The 18,461-nt window shown below is 43.3% G+C and overlaps 1 protein-coding gene across 2 annotated transcripts in view; it reads left to right on the top strand.

The window, feature by feature from the left end:
* PTPRA (protein tyrosine phosphatase receptor type A) overlaps window positions 1-18,461 on the top strand; it is a 125,707-nt gene that overhangs the window by 21,127 nt on the left and 86,119 nt on the right. For both annotated transcript variants that reach the window (XM_063336018.1, XM_063336019.1), the window contains exon 2: window positions 6,951-7,087. The gene's annotated coding sequence lies outside the window, so the exon portion shown is untranslated. The remainder of the gene's footprint in view (window positions 1-6,950; window positions 7,088-18,461) is intronic.

Genomic DNA, 18,461 nt, shown 5'->3' with positions numbered 1-18,461 from the left:
AAAAGGACTTTCGGATCTCTTCTGAGGGTGCTTCCCTTTGTAGGCTTTCTCAGGAGCCTGTATGCTGAACACTTAAATCTTCCATCCCACTTAAGGGAAGAGGGGCAGATACCAAACCTTGTTGGCACCTTATTTCACTTAATTCTTGCATTTAATTGTTCTTGATTGGGCTTTTAAGAGAGTCTCTGCCAAAATCAAGAAGCTAAAAATTAAAATAATTATTGTGGTGATGGAAGCAATCAAAGAGGCCATCGGGTTCCTGGTATATGCGCAATGGAGAAAAGGAGCAGGCTGGGTTTGATTTGATCTCCTGAGACATGCTGGGCTCCAAGAGTTAATTTTGCCCCTGGATTCTCTCTCCATGATTAATCCATTTGTGCTGGAAGTAAATGGCAATTTCTTGCAGTAAGGATAGGCTTCACTACTGGAGAAAATGATGTATATTTATCATCCATACAGCTCAAGCTGTCTGCGCCTCTTTTACTTGTTCATCTAAACTAAACTCTTTGGTGATGAGCTTGCCTGTATGATATCAGATTTCATAGTGACCTACAAGAATTTTTCTTTCTTGCATGTGCTGTTTCCCCGCAATTTCTACCACTGCAATAATCAAGCAGTATCCCTCAAGAAGACTGAATAGATAAATGTGAGATTCTCCACCTTTTTTGACCCAAAACTGTAAGTGCAGGTAGGAGATGGAGCAGCTCATCCTGGAAACCATTCCCAGGCACTTGATGGGTGAGAAAATATAATATATAATATATAATCATCAGGAGTGGTCAGCATGGGTTTACCAAGGGGAAGTCCTGTTTGACCAACTTGAGAAATTTCTAAAATAAAGTGACTGCCTAGTAGATGAGGGGAGAGCAGTTGATATTGTCTGCCTGGACTTCAGCGAGGCTTTAGACCATGTCATCCATAAGATCCTTGTAGAGAAGCTTTTGATGTACAGACTGGATGAGCAGACAGTGAGGTGGATTGAAAACTGGCTGAATGATTGGGCCCACAGGGTGGTGACCAGTGGCATGAAGTCTACTAGGAGGCCAGTAACAAGCAGTGTACCCCAGGGGTCAATACCGGGTCCTGTCCTGTTTATCAGCTTCATTAATGATCTGGATGATAGGGCAGAGTGCACCCTCAGCAAGCTTGCTGGTGACACCAAACTGGTGTTTGACTGAGAAGAGTGGCTGATACTCCAGTGGGTCATGCTGCCATCCAGAGGGGCCTCACCAGGCTGGAGAACTGGGCCAACAGGAACCTGACAATGTTCAACAAGGAGAACTGCAAAGTCCTGCCCCTACGGGCAGGGGAAGGAACAACCCCAGGCACCAGTATGTGCTGAGGCTGCCCAGCTGGAAAGCAACTTGGCAGGAAAGGACCTGGGGGTCCTGGTGGACACCAAGTTGACCATGAGCCAGCAATGTGCCCTTGAGGCAAAGGTGGCCAGTGGTGTCCTGGGCGGCGTTAGACAAAGCATAGCCAGCAGGTGTGTGGGGGGTGATCCTTCTGCTCTGTGCAGCACTGGTGAGGCCACACTGGAGCACTGTGTCCGGTGCTGGGCTCCCTGGTGGAAGAGAGGTGTGGACAGACTGGAGAGAGTCTAGCAACAGGCCACGAAGATGATGAAGGGTTTGGAGCATCTCTGCTATGAGGAAAGGCTGAGAGAGCTGTGACTGTTCAGCCTGGAGAAGAGAAGGCTCAGGAGGGTCTTACCAATCTCTGTAAATACCTGAAGGGATGGTGGAAAGAGGACGGAGGTAGGCTCTTTCCAGACAGGACAAGGGGCAATGGGCACAAACTGAGACAGGAGAGGGTCCCCCTGAATGTCAGGAAACACCTTTTCACTGTGAGTGTGACTGAGCACTGGGACAGGTTGCCTAGGGAGGTTGTGAAGTCTCCATCCTTGGAGATCTTCAAGATCTGGCTGCACATGGTCTTGGGTCTTGGGCAACCAGCTCTGGGTGCCCCTAGTTGAGCAGTGGGAGTGGACCAGATGACGTCCAGAGATCCCTTCCAACCTCAACCATGCTGTGATTCTGAGACAGGGAGGTTGACGTCCTCATGAGATACAGGGATGGGCTGAGCCCTCTGTAGGGGTATGACTATGTGTATAAATGCACCTAGATTTTGAATCCTATAGCACTATATGATCACATCTTCTTTGTTGTATAGAGCGCTGTATGTAATGTAAAATGGCTTAATAATTCTTCTCTTGCTGTTTTGGATTAATTCGTATCTTTATGCTGTGTGTTTTCTTTTGCTTGCTTCCTCCTTTCACCTTCCCAGATGTCTCCTCAGAGCAAACTTCCGTGACTCTTATTGTTCTGCTTGTTTTCGTTCCCCTTCTTGGGTAAATGTATTCTTTTTTTTTCTAAGTGTGGTTTCCTAGAACTCTCTTTCTTTTTTGATACATTTTGAAGTATTAGCTGCAAAAGAAAGGCGAGGGAATCCTAACTCAGGTGCCTTTCTTCCTTTATCTATTTTTCTTTTTTAAAGTGACTGTAGCCACAAATAAATAATGCTAATTTTTGCTACCATCTGTGAACGCAGGACCAAGCTGTTTCAGAGTGGCATTTTTAGTGCTTGCTTTATCTGTTAAAGGAAGAAGAAAAAAAGCTCTTTGCATTAGCAGCAATAACCTATCTCCCACAAATTGTAGTCTGTGCTCCCATCCACCACTAAAACCCAAAGCAAACAAAGATTCGTGCAAAGACAGGAAGTGTTTTGGGTGTAATTGCCGGTAGATCTTTGCTTTCACAATTTTTGGTTTCACCCAAAAAGGCAGCCGAGCAGTGCTGCGGTTCACTTGGGTGGATTTATTATGAGTTCTCGCTGTGCTCTAATTTGACGTTTTTGGCAGCTCTGTGAGTTTTAAAACATCCTCTGTAAGAGTCTCCTGGCCACACTAAATGAAAATGTCCCATGGAGGGGAGGGAAGGGGCTGGTGTGCGGCAGCACGGGTGAGCTACGCCCTGATGACAGCCCTGCCTCCAGGCTCCTTTTTTTTGGCCTTAAGCCTCCGTTTTCATAATCCTGCTCTGAACCCTCCCCTTCTGCATGGATCGGAGTTAGAGAACCCTCCAGTTTGACCAGATCAAACTGGGAAGCGGGTCTCTCCCATCACCTGAGCGAAGAGCAGTTGGCCTCAGCTATATCAGAAGCCCTCACCAGTATCAGGACCTGGTTTGGGGACTACTTTGCAGGGTGAAAAAAAAAAATCAAATCTTGAATATAGTCCAGAAAAACATGGAAGAGGTCTGGCTCCTGGAGCCACGTGTTGAATTTCTAGGTGGTGCCACAATGCAACCCACATTGTGGGTGAGGTCTCCCTGTGAAGCCCTCATGGCTTTTTCTGGTGTGTTTATCTCTTGTTCATGTGAGTTTACCAAACCATAATTGGACTGTGATTTAGCATCAGGTCTTTAGGGAAGTTTGCCACAGCTATGTGTAACAGCATAATAAAAACGTAACTGCTTAGCTTTAATGTGTCAAAATGACTCATTTAAAATACCATACTGGAGATATGAGGGACTAGAAGATAAGTAAAATTTGCATTGGGAGGGAATACTGATTAATGGACCCACAGCTATAATTGGGGGGGAATATATCTTCCATTTCAGATGTGAAGAAGTGGCTTATCTGCCTGAAAACATTGTTTTTCTCCACTGTGCACCGAATCAGTTGGTCTGGCAGAAGTCAGCACTTGCCTGGATAGATGCATGTGAAGAATTCAGCTACTTAGCAATGCAATCCTATGCATTGTGCAACTTGAGCAATATATAAATTGCTTGAGTATTGATCCTGTTTCCATAATTCTTTCAAAGTAAAGCTTTGTCTCAAAAGCTTCAGTATTTCTGGTCTCATGATCTCCTATAGCACTTCACGAAGCGCATAGGTATTTTTCCCCTGTACCCCAGTCTGTAAGTAAATGACACTGCTCTCAGCTTCTCCAAATATTCTTTGCTTGCTATGTGTAATAATCCTGTTACAAATAACTGCTTTATTGAATCCTAGAGGCAGATGCCATCTGCATTTCTATATTATATGGAAGTTGAGGTCTAGCAGCTTAATGCATAGGCCTGCCCTTTTAAGAGGAAGAAATTGAGATTGAAGCTGGGAAAACATCTGTGTGTCTATAGCTAACACCCCCCTGCCCTTTCCCTATAACTAAACCCCCTTGTTTGAATATAGAGCAGCCACGTACATCTCCTCCTGTCCCGCAGGAGGCCAGGAAAGTGGCAGACAGACACGCAAAGGATTATTATATTTGATCAGGCTTTGAAATGGGCTGTAAATAAAGCCCTTGGTGTTTACTGGGCCATTAAACATTTATTAGCCTCTGTCCCAGTGTGTTGCTAGCACTGTAAATAACAGCTGTGATTAAAACGGAGAGCCGGGTCAGCAGTTGCCTTTTGCACTGATGTTTGTAAATGAAGAAACAGGTTGTGTAATTTTAAAAGCCTGGTTGGGGGAAGCATCTGCCCAGGTGCCTTGGAGAGAAGGGGCAGCCGAGCTGGCAGACTGGAGCTCCTCTTTATCACAAGGAAATGCTGAAATCTTAGGAAGTGGGAGAATTTTAACAACAATGAAAAAAGATTAGGGCCTGCCTAAAAAAAATTTATCTCTGCCTTTCCTAACAAAAATGCTTAATGTCCGTGGATCAGAATGGCTTTTGCATGTGAATTTAATGAGGTTGAAGGAGGGTTCATGCCTCTCCCCGCCACTGCCCCAAATAACCCCCCAGCTCAGCCATGCATGCCAGGCTCGCCAGGTCCGTGTGTTTCACTTGTCGGCACTTCCATTATCAGACTTTTATTTCCCTTTCACTCCCTCCCCAAGCTTTAACAGCGAGAGGAGAAGCATCGCCGCAGGGCTGAGACTGGGCTTGTGGGGTCTTAGCTGTGGCACCTGGTCGGGTGATAGGGTTTTTGAAAGGAGGAGTATGAAGGGATTACTCTGTATTGCTGGGAGTATCACAGCCTGGTGATTCATACTGCGGGCAATCCCTCTGAAGTCAATGAGATTCTAAAGCGTGTAAATCAGCATGGAATTTGTCATTTTCCTAGAAAAGTGGGGGATATTTGTTTTACTTGCATATGAATTACTTCTAATAAGACTCTCTAGAGATGACTGATCCTTCTAATCACACTGTTGCAGTCCCGAAGTTACTCTTGGTATCCTCTCGTTTTAAATAATTTTTAAAAAAAAACACTTGCGTGGGAAATACCTGTGGTTGCTGCCAGGCTGTGAAGCGTTGCTGGGAATGACTCAGGTGGGAGCGTGTCCTTGTGCGCTTGGGACCTGCAGTGTGAATGGAGAAAGGAGACAGTCTTGTTTTGACACTCTCTCATTCTGAGTCTCCGCAGTATTCCTGTTCCGTCATTTAGATGTTGTCAGGCTGAGGGATAATTAGAGGGAGCCTGTTTTGCTACAAAGCTGGATTAGGAGTCCACGTTGCTGTGAGCAAGCCTGGGTTACTTGTTGGGGAATGCAAAGAGATGGAGTGGGCGTCTGGAGAGCGTTGCTGCACCACGAGGGAGAAAACGCTCTACTGCTTCTTCTCCGTGTCTCAGAATATATCTCCTTTCTACAACAACTTAAAATAATGAAATTGATTTGCCCCTTTTATCACATATAAATATGAAAGCTGTGACTGCAATGCTTTGAGTTGGAGCAGGGATATCAGTTCTTTCAGCAGTGCTCTGCAGCCTGGCAGTCTCCATCAGCTACACCGAGATGCTCATGGGCAAACCTGGAAGCTGCTGTCAGAACTCCCAGGCATCGGTTCAGCTGCCAGCTTTGCTGCTTGGGTGCGAGTGGGTGGTTTGGGTGCTGTGCACAGTGCCTTACTCCCTATATGAGAGGGCTTTAATGCTCTAATAAAACACTTCAATAAAGAACATCAGTTTTTCACTTGCTTCAGGTGAGAGAATCATTAACTTTGGCCAAGATGTTCTACCAGCATAGGTGATTTTAGCTATTTGAGACTTGCCTTACCTTGTAAAAATGCATCTTGCCTGTTTATGCGTTGTGTGGCATGTGGAAAGTGTGGCGAGTTTTGATTGAAAATGAAATCTAAAACTGGGAGAAGTCCTACAGAAATTAACTTAGAAATTGAGTATATTTAACTGAATAATTGAGAAAATAACTGTGTCCCATTGAGGTGGTTGCCAAGGCAATAACTTGCTCATCTCTCCCCCAACTTGATGAGATAGTTATTGTTTTCCTCTCCTCCTTACTAACATACCTACAACTCCAGAAGAGCCGCCTATCCGCTCCCACAGATGGTCTAACTGATACATGCCTAATTCTACCTTGGAGTCATTTTCATGAGCAGAGCGTAGCTTTGAAGGCACCTTCCCCTGTGTCAGGCCTCCAGAAGGGTCTGTGCAATTGAAAGGTTCGTCCCCTTTTTCTGTTGATGCTGGCTGGCGCAAGTGCTCTGCTCCTGCCCACAAACTTCGCCTTCTCTAGAAAAGGGAAAAGAGGGTTGTTTAAGGCAGCAGTCTAGATTTGAATGTAGAATCTGACACAACTGGAGGACTTTCCAGCTTTAGACCAAGTAATATATGTTGCTCATCCTCTCTGCAAAACACAACAGTTTAAGAATAACTTTTTTTGTTTGTTATGCTCCTGGTGTATTAGCAGACTGCATAGCCTTGGGTTACTCCCTAAGTCCCTGAGCTATGGGCTTCAGTCTTCTTGACTGTCTCCATGCCTTCTGCAGGTGTACCTGCAGCTGTGCTTGTAATACTTTGATAAACTTATATTATGTGGAGATTACGTTAGTGGCTGGGACAATCTCAGTTATATGGGACAGTCCCACTCATCCACAACAAAACCCAAGCAGTTGCGGCAGTAAAAAGGCCGTTTGCTTAATATGGCTGATCCGTGTGAAACGACTCGCTCGTCTTGGCACAAGCCATTAACTGGGTGTTTCTCTCTTACAGGGCGCATCGAGAATAACATTCAGCCTTAATAAGGATTGATTGTGTACTACTCATCATCGTCCCGGTTTGATATTAATTGGAAGAGCTTTGACTGTCGTGTTGGGGAGGTGAAAGGTTGAACGACCGTCCCTTTTAAGGTATAGTAGAAACATTAATGAGACGTTTTGGGTATGAAGCTAGTACTACGGTAGCCTACAGAGAATAGCAACCTTCGGAGGTGCTGAGGGTACAGCTTTCTGATGGATTCATATCTCTCAGTTTTACAACATCTACCTGGTGAAACCTGTGCTCCATCCTTCCCCTGTTTGATCTTCATGAGCGTTGTCTTCTTAGACTGGGGGACTGCCTTTGTTTTGATGCAAACTTTCATGAATCCGGTATTTTTTTGTTGTTTACTTGAAAGAATCTTTCATTTTTGAAGCTTTTAGTTTGTGCTGCAAGGCATGAGGAGTTTGGGTATGAATATTTGCACTATTTTTGAAGAGGGCTTTTCTTAAGGTGTTTTTTTTTTCTTGATTATACAAACCAGTATTAGGCTGAAATACACTGACGTCTGCTATTGCCGTGGCACAGATGGGTGCATAATTCTGGCATGAGTGATGGGGAGAGGAAGGAGGGAGAGAGAAAAAATCCAGGGGTCCTTTTTGAGGAAAGGAAGGTCATGAAACAAGAAAGAAGGTTATGGAATAAGAAGGAACGTTATTCAGGACGTTAGTGAATTAAAAAACAACATCCAGCAGGGGGTTTGTGGGCAGTTGTTCTGGTCAAAGTTCCTCCCATGGTCTGACTTGATGAAAAGTTTGAGGAATGCTTTAAAAAAAAAATAATCTTACTGTTAGATTTCTTGTTTGTTATTTCAAAGGACTTTCCAACCAAAATGGATTTGATGCTAGGATAGTGTTGCTAGAGTAGCAAATTGAGATGTGTGTGTGAAACCTGGTGATTTTTATAAATGAGGTCTTTTTTTAAAGCATTTCTTGTTGCTGTGGCTTTCAAAAATTCACCCTGTCTGGAGATGAAATTGGTGTATGTGGTTTGATAAATCCTTAATGCTTGCACATAGGGTCCTGCTGACACTGCGTGCTTCACAAATTTGGCCAATTTATGGTTTCGTATAAAAATTCTTTGAACTCTTTGCAAACTTGGTGTGATACTTCTGTGCCAAACTGAAGCCAGTCATAACTTTTACGGATGACTAAATGCTTCCTTTTGAGTTTGTGTGTTACTTAGCAATGAGTTGCAGATCTCTTAGTGTATCTGTATGTACGTGTATGTACTTAATTGAATTTCATGTTGTGTTTTGCTAGTGTATTTTTTAGTCTGCTTGGTCACTTTTGATTTGGAGAAAACTTCTATTGAGGTCAATAGCTAATTTACTCAGAAGTGGGCAGTTGTCCTAGAAGAAGGGCTTTGTCTTTAGTGCAAGCTTTCTCCATAGCCGATCCCAGAAAAGGATTAAGTTTGATGAGAGTAAAGTCAGAGATTCAGAAGAAATTTGCCTGTGATGCACAGCATAAACGTTAACACCCTAAACTCTTTTTAATATTCAGTTTTTGCTTGTATAAGAAAAGCCTTTTTAGAGAAGCAAGAGACTGATGAATATGTACAAATATCTGCCAAAATAACACAGGTCCTACTGTAATTCAGTGAATATGTAGGACAAACATGGTACCTGCACTCAGTCAGTATCTTTCTCAAAAAACTCTGTGGTCTGGATGTGCCTATCAAGGCTTCTTAAGTTGTCTGGAGGTGGAAGTGGGCAATTCAATGGCCAGCTGGAATCCTAAAGCCGTTCAGATCAGCAGGATGCACCTGAACTCACGTGAAGAGGAGCGGCTGTGGGCTGGTGTTTCGCTGTGGCCAGTGCTGTCTGATTTGACTAGCCAGTGTAAATGGTCTCAACAAAATCGGTTGCATGAGAGTGAGTTGTCTTGCACGATGAAGCCAGATGTGGACGTGACTCTGTTGGCTAGAGTGAAACAGTCCACCAGCACTTTCCTTCCACAGCAAAATCTTTTTGGAATAAGACAGCAAGGTCCACACACAGCTAAGGTCACGGTGGGACTTGTTCTGCCATTTCAGGTAGTGTGGGCTGCTAGGCAGGATGCAAAGCTGGATGCTGGGGTACCGGAGGTGTCCGTCATACTGTGAGCCTCGTGGTTTTTGTGGGCTGCTGGAAAGTCATTTTGGGCTGAGTGGTTTTTCTCTCTAAAACTGGGGTTATAAAATAGCTGATGTCAGCTGGAAGGGTTTGAGCACCCTTTTATGCTTTTATGGGTGGCTTTTTAAGGTGTTTCATTATACATCCACTTAGTGATTCATGTCACAGGTCCAAAGCATTCAGATTTGGATTATGTGGGAGAAAACTAATACATGAATTCTGTACAAAGCTGTCCACTCAGATGTATTGCTAGATTTCTGGGCTTTGTTTTCCCTGGTCATGTTCACTTGTCAGAAGTTACTGTCCTCTTTTTGTCATCCATTTCAGCAGTGTCGCACATTTAGTCTATCTCAGACTTAGCACGGGGTATAATGCTGGCAGACCAGGGTGTTTGCATTTGCAGAACGCAGTTAAGAAGACTTCAAAGTTTAGATCTGAAGCCTCGATTATATCCTAAAAGGTTCTGCATGTGTAATTGGAAACCTTGGGATCCCAGACTTCGTAGTGCTCCCAGGTCTGGTGGCTCCTTTGAGTAGAGGTCGCAGTGGTCTCAAATCAAAACTGGCTAAACTGAAAACATTGTGTTACTGGAGGAGGGGAAGGAGGGTGGGAGCTAGAAACAGACCCGCTAGCAAACACTTGCCACCTCTCCCAAAAAGCATAAATGAGAATCCTGCCTTTGCTAGCCAGGGATGATTGCACTGGCTTATTACTGCCTGATCTTCCAGGGTTTTGCTGTCTGTCCCAGCTTACCCTACTGGATAGGATGGTTTCACCAAGCCACGGTTGGGTTAGCCCAAGTTTTTCCACCGTAATTATATTTATGATCCCAACAGGTTTACGAGAAGGGTAGATTGGAAGCATCCCAAGTGATGTGCAAAACTTGCAATGAGAACAAGGGCGGGCTCATCTCCCTGAGCCTTGGGCCACCAAGCTTGTTTTAGGCTTGCCTAAACAGTTGTCTTTAGAGGAATTGAGGGCACTCTTTGAAAACGCTGTGCTGTTTCAGTGCTACACTAGCAGTAAAGGATGTGGCATGGGGTCAGCTTTGTAGGAAATTCAGCTTTCAAAATCTGCAGAGAAGCTGCCGCCAGCGCCAACCCATCAGCGGGTCAGAAGCTGCATTTTTAGGATTATTGCCAAGAGACGTTTCTTGGAAACTCTTCCGCATGCAGTGCGAACAGCAGGACAGGAGGTCTTGATTTGAACTCTAGATGATAAAACCACAGAGGTTTTGGCAGGGCTGCGTGTTTGGATGCTTGTTCTTGGCCTTTCTCATTTGAGTGTATAGGTGAACCCCTGCCTGGGCTGGCTCAGAAACTTCCATCTGACTTTGTAGCAAGCTGAATTTTCTACTGCATAGGAAAGTTTTTTGGGAGTGAAACAACTCTCTATTTTTTTGGATGGAATTCTCCAACCCGCTGGCTACACCCATTCTATTTTTCTGAATCAAAGTAGTGCTGAACCTACCCTGCAGGGTCATTAATATTTCTTAAAGCTGATGTTCTTCTTCCGTGTTTGTCCTCCCTGACGTGTAGTCTTCCTGCTCGCGTTACCTCTTGGCTCATAAGAGGGAATGGTAGTGTAGGTCACCTGCCTGCCTGTGAGTCACCAAGACTCTCGATTGACTAAAACCTGTTTGTTTTTTTTCTGGTAAATCTCATTTTGGACAGAAGGGGAGAGGGGGGAAGGAGGGAATAGATCTGTAATCTCTGACTAGATCCAGCACCAATTTTTTCAGTAGGAATCCCTAAGCACTGCTGCAGTGGAAGTAACACTGATCATTATTATTTACCTTTAAATTCCCCCCAAATGCTTTCAGTTCCCAGTAGAGGTTTGGAGGCTCACAATGTACGACAAGACATGGAGAGAAGAAAGGGAACTCATTTGCTGCTGTTCTTGGAAGGTGAGTTACATACTCACGTCTTGGGGTGTATGAGCATGCAGACAGCAGCAATGTGTGGAGATTTGGTTTCTGCTGCCCCAGCTGCTGTGGTGGAACTTCAGAAAAATAAATGGAAAATGGACAGAGCTGTGGATGTAGCCTGGAGCGGCAATTAGTCTTTAGCCTGGGTCAAACTTTCCTTGGTCTCTTTTCTGTATAGATTCCCCATCGCTTTCTCTGTATCCTGTCCTGCTTTTCAGGAAACTTTGAAATTTCTGTAGAGAAAGGAGGAAAAATCTCTTCCTTACTGCAGGCATCTTTTTTGGAAATCCCTGTGAGAGCAGTTTGTCAGAAAACGTTGGAGGAATTGGAGAGCTGAGCCTAGCAAAGCCAAGCTGCGCTTGAATGCCCCCTTGGTTTGAGCTCATTCGCATCAGCAAGGTGCAGTGGGAGCAGAAATCTTTTTATTGGCGACTGTACAGAATAAGAACGAGAATTTCCCAAAGACTAAGCTTCCTCACAAAGTTTTGGTCTCTGAGGAGGCCCTGAGAAAAGCAGATACACTGTGAAGTTGGTAACTCCAGACGAGTATGTGCATGCACCGGTGTGCATACCCACATGTATGTACACAGAACGCTTTTCCAAATAGCCTAGAACCTGAGAAAATGGAGATAAAATCAAAAGACAATTGAAGTTAATTATGTTTTGAAGGCAGTTGGAGATTGGTTGAAATCTTGTGGGGTTTCTGAGCCCTCCCAGTGCAATTTCAGGCTGAGTGTGGGGAGGAAAGTTTTGTTGCTGTGGTTGTTAGTGCCTCAGTTGTCATTGTCACCTACTGCTGGTGTCAGGTGATGATGGCTTTTGGGTTATGGATGACACAGATGTCACCACCGAAACACAGTTATCTTCTCACTGCAAATTGTTCTTTTTGTCACTTGGCTGTGTGCTATATGTATCCTTTCATGGTGGAGGAAGCTTACCCTTGCACTTTAAACTGCACAGCACAAATTTGGATTCAATATAAGTTTTGGCTTTAGATTAAAAAACAACAAAAAACCATTTTGACATGTGACTGAACTTCGTTGCTCTTCTTCCACCCACGTACTTTCCCCTTTCTTTTCATCCTCACCGCAAACTGGCCTGCATTTTGTGTTTTGGGCAATGGTGAAGTTGCTAGCCTGACTTTGAACTTAAGGGGAAAAAAAAGCCAAATTCCAAGAAGTCTTGGGTATTTCTTTCCTTTGTAGAGGAGTTGGGATGTGACTGAACTCTTACAAATGCCAAATATTGAACATCAAACTCAGGAGTTTACAGGTGAGCTGGTATGGAGTAGCTGAATTAGAAATCCACTGTGATGGTTAAATGTCTCGTTTTCGATAATGTAATCTTGAGAAACAACAGGAAAAGCCTTGCTTTAACCCTAGAAGAACCAAAATCTTTAGAGATCAAGGAGTGGGAGATCACAAAATACATGTGTGAAAAAACTGTATGGGACAGTTTTTCGTGACATGCCCTTCTGCACCTGTGTGAATTTAAGCCAAGAAGTGCTCCGCCAACTTCAGAATTTTGTCTGACCTAACCTTTGGGTCTACAAACACGTAATGAAGTGCCATCAAATGCATTATGTGAAATTGCACTGCACATTTTTTCGTATGTTCATATGAGTATTTGTTCAGAATTAGACTTCACCAGGAGAAGCACGTGATTCTATTCAAAAGATAACACATACTTGTTTTTATTCCCTTAAGATGGAAGATCTTTCTTCAAAGAATCATGAATAAAACAAGGCAGTGCCTCATAGCGGGTATTAAGGAAAAAAAAATAAATAAAAAAATTCTTTGGAATGGTCTTTCCCTCTGGCATCTTTATTTGGGTTCTGCAATCAGTAATTCAAAGGAGGTTTTGTGGAAAGGAGAGGCAAGATGCAGGAGTTGATATGACTTCCCCAAGGGTGAGAACTTCTAGAGCTGGTACCCGAACATTAATCTCTCTAATCCCAGCTCAGCATTTCGCTGAGAGATCATTATTCTGTTTGATTAATCTGCACAATGCCTCTAAAGCCATAATGCTACATATGCATTGAAGAGTCCTACTGCAAGTCCTTGTTTGGTTATCTGGGAGTCATTTGCTATCCCTGACACCTTTTTGCTTGAACTTTGCCTATGAGGAAGTATTCCCTAGTCCTTGGTTGGTCTTACTCTGATCTGATCATCAGTGCTGATGTATTGCTAGTGTTTCTTGGGGAACGTTGTTTTCAGTAGGGACAAAGAGTTCTTAGTGCAAAAATTAGCTAAAATGCTCATGTTTGGTAGGTACGGATGCAATTGTGGTGATGACAATGTCATTCATGGTTTTCATATAATGATGAGTAAAGTGCTGTGTTCTTAAGCTTTGTTTCCTAAAGATGGGAGAGCAGTAACAGAACACAGCCTGCATTTATCAGCCCCTCTATCCCAAATAGCCTTTTGAACCCTTGAGCAATTTCAGCCACATTTGAGAAACTTCAAAGTCCTCAAATCTTGCAAGTTCTGTGAAAACTGAGTAGCAGAGAGGATGAGTGGAGAGATCATAAGACTTCACAGGCTTGATGGTGAGTCCGCAGCGTAAATTTGCTTCTTGCTTGCCACTAGGTAATCTATATTTGATTTGTAGCATGATGCCAACTCCCCAGTTGAGGTCATGGTATTACCAAAGCCTCACGTGTGATACTGGGCAGTCGTTCTGCCCCTCTGCCACGTTAACCCCTATTGTACATACGGATGACTTCATCTCTGTTCACTTGGAGGAACGCGCTGCCTCTTTTACAGGCATTAGCAGATTTACCGGCAGCACCTCACAAATCTAAAACGCTGTGTAAATGCCATCAGCGCCCCATGCCTGGAGACCCGCGAGTATCTAATGCATCACGTTGCAAACTGTGAAATTGGAAGATTCAGTCCCACTTTAATGTTTCAACACTGTAAGCTGCAGAACTAATGTAGCTCGGCATACTAATGAGGGAGGTATTTAATGTTAAGTGTCGAGCTGTTAGAGAATGGCTGGTGTTCAGCTTCACCCTTGAAACCTTTCTGTGAGGCTGGTCTTCCTCTTGGGTTGAGCCTTGCAGGATCCTCGGCAAACAACTGCCATCGCAGCTAGAGCACAACTGTCAGCGGAAGGAGAAAAAGCCCAACTTGATGACTTTCAGGGAAATAGCTCAGAAAATTAAATCCTCTATATATTTACAAAAGACCTTAAGTAGGGAAGGAGGAGGGATTGATGGGGAACTGGTTGTTCTTCTAGGGGAGAAAGTGAAGATGAAACCGAGAAGAGACCTAAGCCAGTAGGTTGCCGTGGGGATAAAAGTGAGATGATAACAGCTTATGGTATCTCTTGGGGGCATCAAAATGTTTGTATTTTCATTTTGGAGAACCCTTTCTCCAGCACTGTCTTTTTGGGTCACTGTCATCTGTTATTTTCAGTTGGAAAATATGAGTGAAAGTATCACTTTTAACCTTCTCTACACTTGGTAGAAAAGCATTTAGAGCTAAAAGCTGGTTTTGGTGTTACCTGGAAACACTGAATGGAGGAGGCTTCATTGAAATGAGAGACGACATTATAAGTACAGGACTACAAAAAAACCAGTGAGTTTGTACATCATTAGGGGCTCACTGGAAGGGAAGCATCATTTACACTCCTCAAATTTGCAGTCTGGGCAGTTTAAACTCTTTGTCTAGAAAGGGGTGGGGGAATACTTGTGAGAATTTTGCTTGCAAGGATGCTTCCACCAGGAGCAGAAGATGCTGTGGAAAGAGCGCCTGTCCAAGAGGGTGTGGTGGTTTCTGTGAATTTGAGTAATTTCACACCAGCCTCTGGAGGCTGTCCAGGCAAACCTCTGAATTATGTCTGATGTAATAGCCGAATCACTTAAAACTGAAATGGTCTCCTGAATATCTGTCCTCTTGGCTTGGGTGGAGGGCCTCCAAGAGCGAAGATGGTTTTAGTTTAGGTGCCCTTAGCTGTGAAATGTGTATCAGAAATCCCAAACACGCAAATTCTGCTCTAGTTGCTTGAGATCTCCACATCTAGCTTTTATATCCCTGGGATGATCTTGATTTGTTTCCACTGAGAACATGAAATTCCTGCTGAACTGCATGGTGCAGAACTTGGAGCAGTGCGTTGACACAGTGTTGATTGGGAACCCGATGAGTTTTAAGAGCCTGATGGGAAATTATAGCAAACAAGGGCTGTTGGCAACCAACTTCCAAATCTGAATCCTCCATGAGCACAATACACTACAATTATAGCAGCTTTCCCGGGTCAGGAAACAAATGCTGTGACTGCTGTATTCCTGTGTGTGATATTTATGACACACAATGTTATCTTTGTAATTGTTACGTATGCTTTTATGTAGTGCAATTAGGGTGGGGCTGAGGTTAATGGTAATGTTAATCGTTTTCATGTTCTTAATTTAGACTCTGAATGCTGTCGTTCAGTAGGGAGTGAGTAACAAAAATTATTCATGCTATTGTACTGCTGTCACATCTGTGGTGAAGGGAGATGGCTACAGCACAGCCTAAATCAGCCGAGATCACTCAAGTCTTGGATTTACCTGCTGAAAAGCTCATTCACTTAAGCTTTGGTGTTTTCTCCTGCTTATTACACGTTGGAAAGTCCTGACAGTCTTAATGGACGGACTTGCACTGAAACCAAATCCTGAACTTGGGGGGGTGTCTGTCTGGATGGACTTCCACCCAGCCGAACTTCAGTTGAGGCAGACAAACTGTTTACGATATACTTATTCAGAGAAACTCACCTCTGACATAATGACTTTAATTCACCCTGAATTTCTCTTTTCTGAAATGTATTCTGGAAATGCAGTGGAAATTAGTGCAGAGTCCATGCATATGTGGTTATAGGGCTTTTTTCTTCCTCGCTAACTTCCATGAGTTGGGATGTGTCTGGCTACAGGCTTTATAGAAAACACCAAGCTCAAAATATCAAAAAATAACAAAAACTAAAAAAGCCCAAACCCCCTTAACTTGTTTTGTTTAGTGATCACTCCTAAAATACTTCTGCTCATCAAAGTCAGGGAAATAGGCACCCCGTGCATTCTGACTATTGGCTGAGGGGTACAGCTTAATGAAAAATGAAAACAAAATAAATATAGGAGATTGGCTTTTTTTCTTTAATTCTGCAGTGTCTGGTGAGAGTAGCAGAAGATGAGGAGAATTACTGCTGTCTCCAGGATCAAGTCTTGCTGCTGCTGGTGGATCTCATGGGACCATTCCGCAGCAGCCTTAAGTTAGGTTGCTGGGGTCCTCAGCTTCCTAATGGGTTGAAATGCATCTTTTTTGCACCAATTTAAAGTTAAAAAGATATTAAGTGCCAGTTTCTTTTTCTCGAACTGAAATGCCACAGCCATCTTTGGGCAGTTGCAGAAGAAACACAGGCAACCGTTTTGTCAAGGATCACACTTCTTTTTTTCTTTTTTCTTTTTTTTTATGATGTGCTCAGTTCACAAATAAAAAGCTTATTTGCTAGAGAACGTTTGCTTTTGCTGCAACCAGACTGAAGAGGCTGTACTCAGGAAGCACCAGAGGGCTGGCTTAATTTTATAAGAAAAAAAACCCAACCAACTTCTGAGAGTGCTCTTCGTGTTGTACTTCCTCAGTTCAGGACTCCAAGTCTTTCACAAAACTGAGAAGCATCCCATGGGGCCGCAGCCATCCTGGGGTGGTGGATTGAATGACATAAGTATCTTTTTTTGGTCTGACTTGTGACTGTAGCTTTAATTTATTGCCTCCTCTGTAAACCACAGATATGTTTGTTATTTGCAATTACATGGTCAAAAAAAAAAAACGAAGAGGAGCTTTATTTGGATTTTTAAGTCATTCTTTCTCTTTGCCTTGGCCTTTGTTGCAATGAAATCCTTTTGTGAGGCTTGTGGAGAGAGCTGGTTGAAATAGCTTCTAAACAGGACACGTGATGGGCAGCAGTGGTACAATCCCAAGGAAAGATAAGAACAAAGGTTTTATGGCTTCATTGAGATTCACTGGTGAATGCAACCTTCACCCAACTCAATTTTGTACTTTGGCTATTTTAAAATTGTAGCTTTTTTTTTTTTTTTACTCTAGAAGCTCTTCTGTCTTAAATTTAAACTACCTACTGGAGTTGAGTTTCTCTTTCAAAAAAAAATCCCCATGATGGGCACGTACCATGGTCTGATGATGATGGTCACCATATGCACATACCTTGATTCAGCAGCAAGCTTGCTTGTTTGTCATTTAACACAACTTTAAAATGTTTACACTGAAATTTTCTTGCATGTATTACAGTTTTTCTGTTTTGCTTTACTGAATCAGATAGACTAAATTTTCCTTTTCACAGTGGAGAGAAACTTGCAGTCCAAAGTCAGTCATTAGTGATAAAATACTTTCAACAAATCTAACAAGCGGTCTTCTGTGTTGGTTTCTAGTCTGTCAATCTCTTACAAAAGCAGAAAGCTCTGTATTACCTGGATGGTTCCCCGAAGTGCATGAAGCTTGTATGATAGGTTTTTCAATGTCCAAAGAAGATGCAGTTTTTGTTTACACAAAAAGCTTTGCTCTCGTAAAATTCTGTTCTGAAAATGGTAGTTACTGACCTCAGCTTTCCAGCAGTGCTGATTTCAGGAGTGTCTGATGTCTGGATTTCAGACTGTGGTGGAGAAGGTGTCTCATCCACGGTGTGGTGGAGTCATAGGCTCAGTGCATGTAGCAATTGGGCAAGAAAAAAAAGTGAAAAAATTAGATTTTTCATTAATATTTTACTAAATTAAAAAAATGTAGCCCCATGATTACTTTCCTATAATTACCCTCTGCCTGCGTGAAAATAACATATGCCAACATGAACCCCAGTGGCAATGGGGAAGGACTGAGTGGGAGAAAATGAAGTTATCTCTTGATCAGTGTTTCATTAGCTTGATAATAATATTTTTATTAGGAGAAGTATTTCACGGTGCCCCCAAAGAGGCACAGGCTTCCTTGTGTTTTCTGTTTCTGTCATCTAGAGTTATTTGGGGAAGGCTGAATAGTGGATGGCTTAAAAATACAAAACCATTAAGATTTCACAAGGAATGGATCATCTTTTAAAAACTCCGTCATCTGCTTTAAATACATTTAATTTCCCCAGCCTGAGTGCTTGGAAGGAAGCTGGGAGCTCTTCACTGTTAAGTGATACTGGTTTGCTCTGGCCACCTTTCACTCGGGAAAGGACAACTCCTGAGCAGGGTCAAACGTATCAAAAGGCCCTCTAGTTAAAGGATTACCAACACAGGAGGTCTGGGTGGTCTTGTGGCTGCAGCCACAGCTGCTGTTGCTGTTTCTGTGTGTCCTGGGCATGGAGATGATCTCATGGTTTGGGTCGGAATGGACCTTCAAAGATCGTCTAGTCCAACCCCCCTGCCATAGGCAGGGTCATCTTCAACTAGATCAGGTTGCTTAAA

This window comes from Chroicocephalus ridibundus, chromosome 5, assembly GCF_963924245.1.
Source record: "Chroicocephalus ridibundus chromosome 5, bChrRid1.1, whole genome shotgun sequence".
In the NCBI taxonomy this organism is placed as follows: domain Eukaryota; kingdom Metazoa; phylum Chordata; class Aves; order Charadriiformes; family Laridae; genus Chroicocephalus; species Chroicocephalus ridibundus.
This window is presented reverse-complemented; position numbering and strand designations above follow the sequence as displayed.